This window comes from Cupressus sempervirens, chromosome 4 (genome assembly GCF_028749045.1).
Source record: "Cupressus sempervirens isolate cs-2001-9-10 chromosome 4, ASM2874904v1, whole genome shotgun sequence".
Taxonomy (NCBI): Eukaryota; Viridiplantae; Streptophyta; class Pinopsida; order Cupressales; family Cupressaceae; genus Cupressus; species Cupressus sempervirens.
Window position 1 is genome coordinate 211,352,040 of NC_143121.1, and position 14,839 is coordinate 211,366,878.

A 14,839-nucleotide genomic window follows, 5' to 3' on the forward strand; every position below is an offset into this window, starting at 1 on the left:
AAAAGGTAAAACTCATCATTTTTCCATGGTCAAAATGTGTTATTTGATTAAACCCTTATCACTAGGTTTGTAAATAAGAGTTTCAAGGCAATTTTTACAAAAACCAAAGGATTTGTCAATATATTTCTCATCCAAGACCTCTGATTTTCTTTAAATGAAAGAGGATTAAATAGACTTCACTTCAAAATAGATTGAACTTATTTATCAATCCATTAACATAACAATAAATGCATGAAAATAGAATGTAACATGACTGCAAACAAAAAGATAGTTTTGAACTTACACAAATCATATTTAAAATTTCCTTCAATATTCTTACAAAGTTTAGCCAAATGGTTTTATTCATATGTTGACCCTTTCTTTACTTCTTTAAAAGTCTTAATTCACGAAGCTCCTCTAAGTCCCATTGTAGTTGGGTTATTCATTCCTTCTCTAGCAAGACTGATTGATTCTAAGTCTCTATGCTTTTATGCTTGTAATTACATGCTCACCATATAGGTCTGAAATGAGACAAGACCATCTTTAAAAGAAGTAATAGTACCAATATTAGATATTTCTCTTCCTTTGGAGGAATTGGCTTCATTGCCATTGCTACCAATATAGAAAAATGGGATCTCATTAGATTATTTTTCTCCCTCTTAACTTCAACGAGCCCTATTCATCTTTAGAGATCCCATTTTTCATCACCAAATCTCCATTAAATGATCTCTAGCTTCTCATGGAGTTCCTATATTAGAAGCTTCATACATAGTATCACTTCTATCATCTGTAATAGCTAGTGATAATCCAGATGTAACCAATGCACGATTGCCAACTAAAGAAATATTAGAGACAATGTTGAGATCTAATTCCATAATAATAGCTAATGAGTTTCCATGTTTTTTTATCAATGGGTTAATCTATTGAATTATTAGAAAATTTACGAGTTAATAAAAAGAACTCATCAAATCAAGCTTGGTGTTATTCTCAATTATAACAACAACCATTTAGGCCAACTGTTCGTAAACTACATATTGATATTTGGTTCAAACTCAATAGTTTGGATGGTGAATCTGATGATGTTTTTATGGTTGTAGAAGACGAACTAATTTTTAGCATATCCTTGCTCAAAATAGTTTCCACAAAAATTAAGGTCCACCAAATATTCTACACCTGAAAATTGAAAGAAATCAAATGATGCTAGTTGTGCACACCATGTTTACTTTGGTTCTAATTATCTTCATACCAAACAATAGTATAGGGCTTTCCTATAAAACAATGCTACTAGCTGCCACATTTCTAAAATGATCAAATGCATGCCATTATCGACTATACTCTTGCACCTATGCTTGGTGCAAGCACTAGTATATAGTACTTAAAATACCACTGAATATCTAAATCATTATTTTTCAAAGTAGTTGTAAGGCATAATTCGAGTGAATTTAAATACTCAAGGCAATTCCTGAGTGCGGATGTTTCAATTCCTTAGTGTCAAAACTTGAATATATTTCATGCTTATCATTTCCTCTAGCAATTCTTACATAAAACATCATTAAAATAATTGTTCCCTTTGATAGCATCAAAGAGTGTATATATACAATATTTTTCAAGTTGTTATATGCTAAATGTACCTTTTGTGATCAAGTCTTGTAAATATCTTGGTTGGTACAACTGCAAATTTCTTACTGGCTTTGTACTAGTACCCAAGATTAACATTGATGACATTAGTAGAATTCCAATTTTTGCTCTTGTATTCCTATTAATTGTACTTGATTGTTGAATATGTTAAAGAAAAAACAAATGCTAGTTAATTTACAGACTGTAACTGACCTAAATTGCTTGATGTATTTTTTAAATGTTGAGATGCATATACTAAGAATTTTTTTTTGTTGCAGGCCAAGGCACAACTGACAGATAGGTCAAAGCTTCCAACTATTGTGGATCCTATGATTAAAGAGTTGCTGAATTTGAAATATCTTCAGCAAGTAAGTTGCATGCAAAATATTTCTTTTGAAGGGAATTGACATTATTTTTAAAAATACATTCAGTTTATACAATTTTACTCATGTTTTGGTGGATAAAAACTTAACGTTCTTCCACATTTCTTGCCCATTTTATTGCATATTTGAAATAAGACATAACCTTGCCATTTTCCAATAGCTAAATCTCTTTAACTATGATTGGAAATTGGCATAAAATGTATTTTTAAGGTTAGATTCTCAGCTAGTTTTGGTTGATCTCCTTTTGAAAATTAGAGGTGCTAATCCTTTCATTGAAGATAAAATTTATAGTGCACTACATATCATCACACTTACCCAAAAAATTTGAGCCAAACATTTCATTATCTAGATTGAAAGTCATTGTCCACTTCATAATTTTAGCAAGAAGAACACCATAAGTGCTTGTGAACCAAGTATTTATGATGAAGCAAGAAGGAAAGAAAAATGGAAAAATGTGTTGATTTGAGAGATAGACATTGGAAAGAAAGCCATTGATTATAAAAAGTATTAAGATCAAGTTTAAAAATAATGTTTTAATTGACAAGAACAAAGCAAGATTAGTAGCTAAAGAGCAACAAATTTTCCTTGTACATCTATGCACTATCTCCATGATTCCATGTTTGGTCCTTAGCCTCTTTGCAATAACCACATGATTGAGGATTGCCAAATAGTGCCAACATACTATGTGGAAAGGCCCTTTCTAGATCAGATTTCAATGCAACAATTTATCAAACGATGGAACTTTGAGGGGATAATGATCATCTTCAACTGTGTGACTTTGGCTCATTGCTTCAAATTTCTTAGAGGATATAGAAACTTACTGATTCTAAACAATAGGTATGTTCTTAGAAAAAAACCCATACTCATTGTAAACAATAGGTATGGACTTAATGCATATTTCATGAGTTGTGGTTCATAAAAACCCATACTCATCACCTTGAATTATTTGTTTAATACCCAATACATTGAGGTGACGCTTACAATTTGAATTCATAACAACCATTTCTCATCAACTTAAATTGTTTTTTTAGTACCCATTGCATTGATGTGACACTTACAAGGTTGAAGTATTGCAACTTCCTAGAAAGTCTGCCTACTCAATTCCATGATGATCTGAATTTCCTTAATCCTTGGGAGAATGATGCAGGAGCATCAAGGTCAAGGTTGAAGGCATGAGAAGACATTAAGGTCTCAAGATAACCAACATGACCATGTTAATTAGAACAGTTGATGTAATAAGACCCTGTGAAGGTCCTTTTCGATATGTTTGTAATCATTTTAGTTACATTTGAAAACATTAATTAACAAAAACCATATGTGCAGATATAAACATTAATCACAACATGTCCAATTTGTAGGTATATTTTCTTGTGAAGAAAGAACACGCTTGAAAATATGAATCTAGAAGAAAATAATGAGACAATAGTTGCATTGTAGGCTCAGTTTCGAAGAAAACATGATAAATGTTATTGTCCTTGCAAAAAGTCTAAGTATTTAAAGAATCAAAGAATTCTAATCACAATAGCCTAGAGTCATTGTAGGCAATATGTTCATGTTGAAGGGGGGCCACAATTTTTGTCCATTTCTGAATGTGGATTTCCTACTGGAGGAACATGGAGGTGTGAATATCCAAGCTTAGGATAACACTCCCATGGAAGAGGATGATTATGTGCCAGAGGACATGATTGAAGAAGATGGTATTGGGGCAAGTGATGAAGAGGCTCACAATGATGGTACTAGCGAATCTAATAATAATTATGAAGATGGTCTTGATATACCTTTACTTGAGAAGGCACACAAGCCCTTATACCCAGGCTCCCAAACAACTCTACTATCAGCTATAATGTTGTTGGTGAACTTAAAGGTTATGAATAGTATATCCAATGTAGCAATGTCATGTATGCTAAGGTATGTCATTTTTTTCATCTTCAATGTTAGCATACAATTACTATTCATTATATTAACAATGAATATTTATTGTTGTAGGTTGATTAGTGACTTTTTGTTACCACCATCAAACATTTTGCCTCGTTCGTACTAAGAATTATCTAACATTATGGATCAGATTGGAATGAAGTATCTGACAATACATGCCTGTCCCAATGATCATATTCTATATCATAAACAACATGAATTTTCAATAGAATGTCTTGATTTTCATGTTAGTAGATATCGGTCAGATCAAAAAAAAAAAGTGTCTCACAAGGTTCTTTGGTACATTCCCATTACTCCACATCTTGAACGGTTATTCAGGTGCGCTAGCTTGGCATAATTTATGGATTACCATGGACACAATAGAAGTCAGGATGACATTATGTGAATTCCTACCAATGGTTCTGCATTTAAAGAGATAGAAGAAACATGGTCACACTTTAAAGAAGAACCTCGTAATCTGAAACTTTCATTGGCAACGGATGGTGTCAATCCATATGGAGATATGAGATCTGTTTACTCAGTATGACCTATTTTTGTTATTAACAATAACATTCTTCCTTGGATGTCCATAAAGAGGGAGCACATAATGTTGTCAATGATTGTGCCAGGTATTTTTTTATTTTATAGTTATCTAAATTAATTTATAAATAGTGCATGAAAATGGTTATAATAATTACGTAATGCTTATGTTCATTCAATTGCTAGGTAAATACCAAGTTAAAGATATAAGAATGTATATTGAGCCCCTAATTGACAAGTTGTGTAAGTTATGGAATGGAATCACTATGTATGACATCTCTAGACTGATAGGACATCAACAATTTCAATTCGATGCAATGCTTGTATAGACAATACATGATGGCCCTAGGCTAACTCATTTTTGTGATATGTTATATTGTTAAGATCACATATTTTTGGTCTGTTATAGTGCTTACACATTAGTATCGAATTCTTAAGTTGCACATGACAATTGTACATGATCCAATTATACATGATCTTTTAGATCTTCAGACAAAGGAAAAATTTGCATGTCCAGTTTGTGGTCCGAAGATGAAATGTCATCATTCGAGAAGTTTAGGAAAGTAGGTGTTTGATGAGTTTAGACACTTTCTCCACAATAATCATAGGTATCAAATTGCCAAAAAAAATCTTTTCAATGGGAAGGAAGAGACATCATCAAGGCCACGAAAAATGACACCTCATTTATGGAAGTTGGAATATGATCAACTAAATCATCAAGGTAATGTCCAATTTGTCATCCAAAGTTTACAATTTGTATTTTGATATTGTCTTATATTTACTAATGTTGTAACTGATGCTCATGAAGGTCATCAAGGCATCAATGACCAACTTCTTAGAGGAATGAAAAGTTATCCTACTCAATTTAGTGGGTTACCATACTACAAAGATCTCCCAATCGTGCATTTGTTTGATGCTATGCATATTGGAATGAATGTAATAGAGACACTATAGAAAATGTTAGATGGAAGGCATGATAGAGAACAAATTGCTAAAATTTGTATTGACATTCATGAATCTAATCATGCACTAAAATTTTTCATTGAATCAAATAGGAATGGAGATTGCATAAATACAAGTGCCCTTCCTTGGTTATTAACGGAGTAACAAAGTGATGCATTAAAAGAAGTCATTAAAAAAAAAAAATTTCAATAGGATTTGTTGCAAATATAAGCACTCTTCTATCAAAGAAAGGTGATTTTGGGCCAGGGTTGAAGACACATGATTGGCATACCTTCCTCAAGGCAAGTCATATTTTCTATTTATAGCATATTTGTAAGATTGAATGTAGTACCAGTTGCATTATTTAATAATATATTGAAATGATCATTTTTTAATGATTAAAGTTCGTCCTACCTCTATCCCTCCCACAATAGTTTGAAAACAGTATTAAACAAGTTATATATGATCTTGGAAAATACATGAGGTTAGAAGAGTGTATTTTCTTAGATTTGTAGCTTTTTATCCGAAATCTATTGTATAATTTTATTTGAAATCTCCTCTGTGTTTTTGTGTGTTGAATCTCATTTAGGTGGTTATCATCTAAAGAAATTGATAAAAAAGATATAAAATATTGGAAGAGAAAAATTCCATAGGTTATGTGTGAAATGCAAAAGTGTATACCTCCAACATTTTTCAATGCTCAAGAACACTACCTCATACATCAAGTTGAGGAGATTGAATTTCATGGACCTATATAAGCTAGATCAATGTGGATGGTTGAGAGACATTTGAAATTTATGAAGGGCTTGGTTTGACAAAGAGCACGTCCTAAGGGTTCAATGATAGAGAGATATATGATATACCAGACCATGGTGTATATCAGTGAATATCTTCCAAAGTTTGTAGCAGGTATCGATCTAGATCACATTTGGGATCCCAACTGTAATGAAAAATTCAAAGGGGAGTACCTGATGGGGAAAGGTAGATTGAGGAGGGTGAGAGGTAATTATAATTTTTTTTTTATAATTTAATAATTCTTATCCATCATCAATATATATAAGTTGTTTCTAGCTAGTGTAATTGTCTTCTTTATAGTTGGTTGTGAGTGGGATGCACTACACTTGTATATTGCAAAAAATCTTGATTGGATGACAGTGTGGATTGAACAGTCTCAAGAAAATGGTCACTCATTAACATGGGATGGTGTTGCATCATTGGTTAAAGAAGCTCATCATAATGGAGATCCCAAAGTTATGCCAAGGGTACTTGATCTAATATATGGCTTAAGAGATACAAAGGTATGCATAAGATTACTAATCATGAGACATAAGTTTAATATCAACTCACAAATCAATGAGAAGATTCTTGACATGTTTGAATAATTGCAGGTCAAACACCACAAAGCTATGTACTACCATGGCTATAAATTCTGCACAAAAAAGTTAGATGCAATATTCCAGGATAAGTGTTGTCTTTGCGGTCACCAATATTTCATCTAGAATTGACATACATCCTCAACAATCTGAAAATTGATACTATGGAATTTTGGATGATATACTTGAGTGTGACTTTAATTCATTCAAAATACTTATAGTTTTCATCAAATGGTTTAGGTTACAACTGAATCGAAATGATCCCGATAGGACTGTTATTGAACATGACAGTGGATTTACTATGATTAATACAAGGTCATTTGAGCCAGTCGAAGATGAGCCCTATGTTCTTCCAAGTCAATGCGAGAAAGTGTTTTACTTTGGTGTTCTAGACAAACCAGGTTGGTCATTTTTTGTTAGACATGACCCAAGAGGAAGGTCGATAAAGTATAATGTGATTGAAGAAGAAGATATTGAAGAAGCACAAGAGGAAGTAAATGATTATCAGAAACGACAGTTACCCAGTGATGAAGAAGAAGAAGATGGTGATGATTTTGGTCATGATAATGATAATGGTGATAATGATGATGATGCTAATGACGATCATGATCATGGTGACGAAGATGTTGATGATCATGGAGATGATGGTCATGATGATGATAGTAATAAAGAGGATGATGATGGTGATGAAGATGGTGGTGGTGATGACAATGATCAAAGTGAAAAGTACGATGATGCTACTACTAATGATGATGATGATGGTGATGATGACATGGATGACCAAATATTTCTTTCCAAACCATATGTACACGTATAAACATTAAGGAGAACATGTAAAATATTTTTTTAGATATAAACATTAGTTACACTAAATTTTTAACTTAAGACAAATGATTTACATATACAATCTACTTTATTATTAATTTTTTTTTTGGTAAGTCTATTACTTTAATTTCACTGCTGATTTCTAAGACTTACTAATTTTTTTCACAAGGCGATATGGATGCACCATATCAGACAACTTCAGTAGAGGTAAACATTAATTATTTTAAAATATTAATGTTAATATAGAAAAAAATATCCTATCATTATGTTCTTTTCTTTATGGCTTTGGAGTTATTTTGATGAAAGTATACAAATATTTGATGCCACAAATGATAGGAAAAACCTACAATGATCGCTAATCAAATGCAATCTAAAATACAAGCATCATATCTACATGACATTGGCCTTAGTACTGACCCTGTATTTATCACTCAAAAAATTACACAAAGATATATTGATGAGCTTGTTCAAATTATCATCAAAGCTGATAGAAGTGAGGAGAAAGAGGCACTGAGAATAGAATTGGACCATAGAATCCAATCTTTGAAAGTAAGTAGTAATTCGACTAAAGTAGTAATAGAAGTTCAATAGATATTAATATTTTATAGTATCTTATGGATCATGATCTCTAATTTTATGTGTTCTTATATAGACATATGTGCCAGTTGCGACATCACATGCTGAACATGGTCAGGGTTGTTTCACAACACCTTCATGTAAGTAACACTTTGTTTGTTTTGATCAACATTATAACACTTACCCTTTTTTTTTTGTCAATGTTTCTCGATAGTATCCCATTTGATCTTTATCCATTGCAAATGTCTTTGCTAACAATATTCTATTCTTCAGCTCATGATGAAGTGTGAACTCCTCCTTCGGTTGGTGGTCCACTATTGTCTACTGCATTGTCAGCAACAAGGACCATGCAAACATCATTGTCTATGCCCAATAGAACTGGTAAAACCTTGTTTTGCTATATTTTTTAATGTGCTATATTTTGTAATGTCTTTCTACAAGTTGATGAACAATGAAGTAGCATATTAGTGCTTAAATGATGTCTATAGAAGCTTGCATACATAGAAACACATGCATATACACACTATGCATACACACACACACACACACACACACACACACACACACACACACACACACACACACACACACACATATAGCCACACATAGAGAGACATGGACATATGCAGGGAGTTAGACCAATAGAGAGTAGTACTAAAATTGTCATTTAATTGTTATGATGTTTCAGTTGATAGAGCAATAGAGAGTAGTACTACTAAAGCTGATCCATTTCCTAGAGCAGTTCATGTGATTAGTACTAGTTCGTATGAAGGAACATTGTTGTTGAATAAGAAAACTATGTTTCCATTAAGAGAACAAAAGCTTCCAGGTGCTTTAAAATTTATATTATATTAAAGTGTAAATTTAGTTTACTTTTACATTACTCATTTTGGACTGATAAATCCTTTATGTTTTTACAGGTAATAATGCTTTCTTTGAACATCTTTTTCATATGACATTAAGACTGTTTGGGTCCACCATACGTAAGAGGTATGCAGTTTCATATCATTACTACATATTTTTTCTTTTCTTCTATTTATTGTAATATATTAAAGTTATTGATCTAACAATCTATTTTTTTTTAAAAAGGTGGAATTTACAAGTTGGGGAATTAAAAAATTAGCTGATTGCATCCATTGAGGAGAAATTTGGGAAAAACCATTTTGACACTGGCCTCTTTCTGAAAAGAGCAGCAAAACATATAAAGACTGTGAGGGATCAATATAGAAGGGGTCTTAAGGATAACCCAAAGTACGACCGTCATCCTATGATTCCACCAATGGAGTGGAATGAAATAATAGAAGATGCAAAGGAGAAAAGACTATGTGAAGATAGAGATAATGAAGCAACACAGGGAAAAAAGAGGTATGTCATTATAGTATTAAGTACATTGTAATCATACACTAATTATTGATATTTGTAAACATATAATCTAAGGTGTTTGAAGTTGTTCATAGATTGCAGGACACATCCGTGGCTACAAAAGTGAGAATAGAAAAGGTTGGCCAACACAAACTTGGCTCTGGTGGCTATATGAATATGCAGTCTCGACTTGTAAGTAGAGCAATGAATTTTGTTTTCGTTTTTTAATATAATGTTGCAAACAATTTTATTTAATGAAACCATACATGGAAAACTGACGTTATCAAGCAAAAAACATAGGGCATAGATTTCAATGTGGAGGTCACAAATGAAGATAGAAAAATTGCCTTGAAGGAAGGCTATAAAGTTGTGGTTGTATGCCTACGTGAAGAATCTACAAGCCTTGCCCAAGAATCTAGTGCACCAAATGATATCTCACAGGTAAATTGGTCAGATGAAAAGTAAATGAAATTAAATAGTTAAGAAGATTCTTTTTTGGTATTAGTTTTAAACGTAAATTGACTACATAGCAATGTGCATAACATTTTACTGCAGCCTTCATATCCTACCATAGAACCAACTCCTGACGAAGGCCATGATGTGTATTATAGTGGTGGAGGTATTAATTTTCTATTGGAAATTAATTATGCAATTATGAATACAATTTAACATCTTCAATTGGAATTTGACATGTATGCTTTTTTGAATATTTCAGAGCATGTTGAACATCATGCTGAAGGACTGGACCATTTTCAAAGTGTTCAACATGTTGATGCAGTGGTAGATCAAAATGTTAATGTACATCATGTGGTATTGTCAAGTAAGAAAAATGCATTTTATGTTGTACTCATACTTAATTACAAACTTGTAATAGTTAGAAAAATAAAAGGAGTATGCCAATTTATCGCATTCACTTGTTCTTGCAATAGAACCCCCTCTAGTGCAACAACCTCCTGCTCCTCCAAAGAGAAGGAGCCATCATAATTTGACATTACAGATGCCAGAAGAGGAGGAGAATGGAGCAGATATGGATGTCCCTATGAGCACTTTTCTTAAGAGAGCTCAGAAAAACAAAAAAAATAAATGATGTTTTAAAAATATTCTTTGATAAACCTTGTTGGATAATGAAAGAACTTTTTTTTAAGTAATTATGTATGAGTGATGCGTATTAATACAAATTTTCATTTTATGTTAATGAATATTGTTATGTGTTAATGAAGTTTTGATTAGTATTGTGTATTAATGAATTTTATATCATATTAATGAATGTTATGTGATTTTATTGATTGAATGTTATAGTTCATAAATGGATGAATGAATGAATGAAGTATGTAATTAGATGATAATGGGTACTTTAGGTTGATGTTAGGGGGAGGGGGGTGAGGCCAGATGAGCTTCCACCTTCACGTGGTTGGCCTTGTTAAGTAGAGAATATTATAGTATTCTTGAAACCAAGTGAAGCTCAAATTTGTTAAGTCTTCAAACACACATCCCAATTCTCTTTAACAAGACTGAAGTTTTTTCGCTTGTAATAGTCTCATTGCAGTCATCTTTTGGTTCCTTGAACATATAGTTCTTGCTTAGTTTAAATCCGAATTACTAGATATTTGTCCACAATTGAGCTAGTTTGGCATAGAAACCTGCATATTTTATTATATATATTTAGTCAACTAAAAGCAATGTAGAAAGCATTCACATAGTTGATTTCTAAGAAAAGAAGACAAGATGCATGTACTATTTAGCATGGAAATCCTTGTAGGAGAATTGTGTGTGTATGTACACACACACATATATGTATGTATGTATATAACTTCAAACAAATTTGTAGGCTGAATTAACAAGAGACACCAACCTCAAATCCTGCAATGCAGAAGGAACTGAACTTTGAAATGCAAAGTGTTTATAATATAGGTAGATTTGCCTTAGATCTCCTTCAAGGTCTTCAAAAAATCTACCTTGTACTTATGAATAATCCACTAAGATTTGAAATAGTGTTTTTCAATAATTGCTCTAAACTTGGAATATACCTTCATAAAAATTCTGCCTTAGATCTACTCATCATATTCAAAATAAGCCTTCACATGTCTGTTCACTTAGGTCTGATTTAGGTCTTCCAAAAATTTGGCTTATAATTATGCTCTTGAATCTCTTAAAATCTTCTTTGTATTCAAATGATATTTAATAAATTGATTGATACAAATTTCCTCATACTTGAATCCAAATATCATTATTATTGTCAAACATAACACAAACATAAAATCATTTTGGTTATTCACTTGTTATACAAGTTAGTCTTATCTGTTTGGTTTTCACAAGTCATGCACTTATGCATCTTTGGGATATCCACAAGCTATTAGAGATGTTTGCATGGTTCATGTCCTTATTTTTTTTGTGTCATTTGTAAGGTTTTTGCCATGAAGTCTAAGGACAGACATGTTGGATGTTTGTGATAGACATGTCCACCTATAAGAAAAGTATCAAATGTAGGAAAAATGCAAAGAAAAAGAAATGTTCATGACTATCGCTACACATATCTCAACCCTTAATACCCATATGCTTAGATGGATTGGGGAACATTCCTAGTCTTTTATATGTTTAGAACTTCGTCTCAAAAGCTCCAAAATTATATGGACTTTGTTCAATCCTTTGATAATTTAGAGATATAAATGCTTCTTTTTCTATTTTAAAGTCCAATCCCTCTTAATACAATCTTTGTTGTTAATCCCTCTCTATACAATGTCTGTTAAACCCTCATAGGTAGCTTCATGACCTCCTTATTACTGTCTTTAAAAACTATTATTATGTGCATGAGAAAATTTATGGGAAACATGGAATTAGTGCACAATAATATATTATATTAAATCCTCTTTTCACAAACAACACCCAAATTTGCGAGTAATTAAATAGTTATGGTCCATATAAATTTTGATACAAGATATAATCTTCATATGTGGAAACTTAGAAATGAAGTGGATTTAGTAGGTTTGTGCTTTTTGGAAAATTAAATGCAACAATCCAATAGCTCTCTTTGCACTATCCTATTTGCCCTTATGGGTAAGTATTATATGGTGAAGTATTGTAGGCATTATTACATCATCAATTGGAAAAATGTGTAGAAACACATGGTGATATTCATGAAATATTATCTTTGTTCAGAGTCTTCTTACAATGTCATGTTCATTGACAGTAGGTAAGAAGATATCACACACAAAGAGTTATTAGTTAAGAAGAGGAGTTGTTTTATCTAAAGCCTTTGAAGTTAACATCACCATTCTCATGAGCAACACCAGATCTTGGGTATGTTCTCTTCTTCTTTCTCTATAAACACTTTTTTATTAGGGAAGCACTACTTTTTGTCTCTTTTTCTTTCTCATTATGCATGATAATGAATTCGTTACCTCTTTGAGCTTCTTGAAGACCTTTTGGGAAATGTCACTCGCATGAGAATTTTCACTTTGTAATCATATTATTTATGGGAGTTTTTGGTTGAGAGTAAAATCCTAACAAACCTGCTACATTAACTATTAACTATTGTTATAATGATCATGAAGTTTGATAGACAGTTTGAGGGTACAAACGATAAATGTGAGGCATTCCTAAATTATTTGATTCCCAAAAATGAAGAGAGGCACATCTATGCTGATCTATTTGTAATCAAGCAAATGGAAGGTTTGGTAAGTGAAATTAACTCGAAGGATATATACTTAGCTGTATAAGACAATGTAATCACAAATGTAGATGATACAGTAGAATGTTTTAGGGTGGATCCAAATAAGCTTGATGTGCTTAAATATTATTTGAGTCATGCTAGGGAATCAAATATGTTGAACGAGTTGAAGTTATGAAATTTTTTGGGAGAACATGGCAACCTTTTAGCTCTTTTTGATTCTTTGGATGGATGCCCTAGTGAATCAGTAAATGTAAAGGTGTTGTATCTTTTCGTCAACTTTTTGACTGACGATCCTAGTTATTTCAACATAAAGTAGGATTTGCAATGAAATTTTTTATTGATGGATTTGCCTAATTTTGGCTGGATGGTTGGAGAAAAGGTTTTTAGGATATACCATTATATCATCATCAAGTATTGCATCAACACATAGAATTGCCAATTCAGTAAGGGACTCAACAATTGCTTTCATAAATGCTCTTTAATCATCTCATTTAAAATCTAGAGAGCTTCTTGATCATTTTTTGGATACAATTCTTATCAGTCTAGAGAAAGAATTTTTGTCATTTGATATTTCGAGTGTCAAAGCCTACTTCAATTTCTTAGTTCAGCTGGCAAATGGTGAGCCTACCATAAAGCATGTTGTCAAGGGCACAATTAATATAATGGTCAAGCTATCTTCTTGCAAAATTAAACTTGAAGGATTGAAGTTTATTTTTTGCTTCCTGATATCTGTGTTGGTTGCATGTGGTGCTAACAAACATATTTTGGAAAAAGTCCACAGAAAAACCATGGTCAAATACTAGTTGTAGCAGTGGATCTGCTATCTATAAGTTCAAGTCAGATGTTACTAAAAAGAACATAGATGCACTAGTTAATCCAATCAATTAGGGAGCTTAATTTGCCACAATGGAGTGTGATGCCACATTAGTAGATAAAGATGAAGATGATGGTACGTCTGATGGTGAACTGGCTAGTATGGACAAAGAAGATGATGATGATAGTAATAGTGAACGCTCACATGCTCTACTGTTGCACCTGTTGTTGCATTACTAAAAAGGCTTCTATTTTCTCCTTATGAGGTAGTTCAGACATCCTGTAGGTTTCTACTTTGATATTCAAATATGCTTAGTTTGTATTTTCTTTAGCGAAAACTGACTCTTTTGGGATAATTGCATTCGCAAATGCCTAAAATTCTTTATTTTTTGTTCTCTTCCAGCTTGGCCATGTCTTCCAAGTTGATTTAGGTTCCCTTCCCAAAGTAGACAATGTTGGCAACAGATGATGTGATAGAGAATAACAAATCTTTCCCAGTTCCTTCAGACACAAGTGTTTCCACTAGAGGCAGTGCCTAGGGGATTATTGAAGAAGATACCAATACTTCATCTGTTTAGTATTGCCATGACGGTTTCTCAACTATTCCCTTTCTTAGGTGGCATTTCTATTGTAATGTTTGCCCAGATTTTGATCTATGTGAAGCTTGCTATGAGGTGATGGATGCATACAGGCTTCCACAGCCTCACTCAAGAGATCATCCAATGTTAGCTATTAAAATTGTAGTTGATTTAGTTGCAGTAGATGGGAGTGAGATCCATTTTTCCATGCATGAAATGAGTGAGGAAAGTTTATTGCAAGTGGCAACTGAAATCAGTTTACATAAT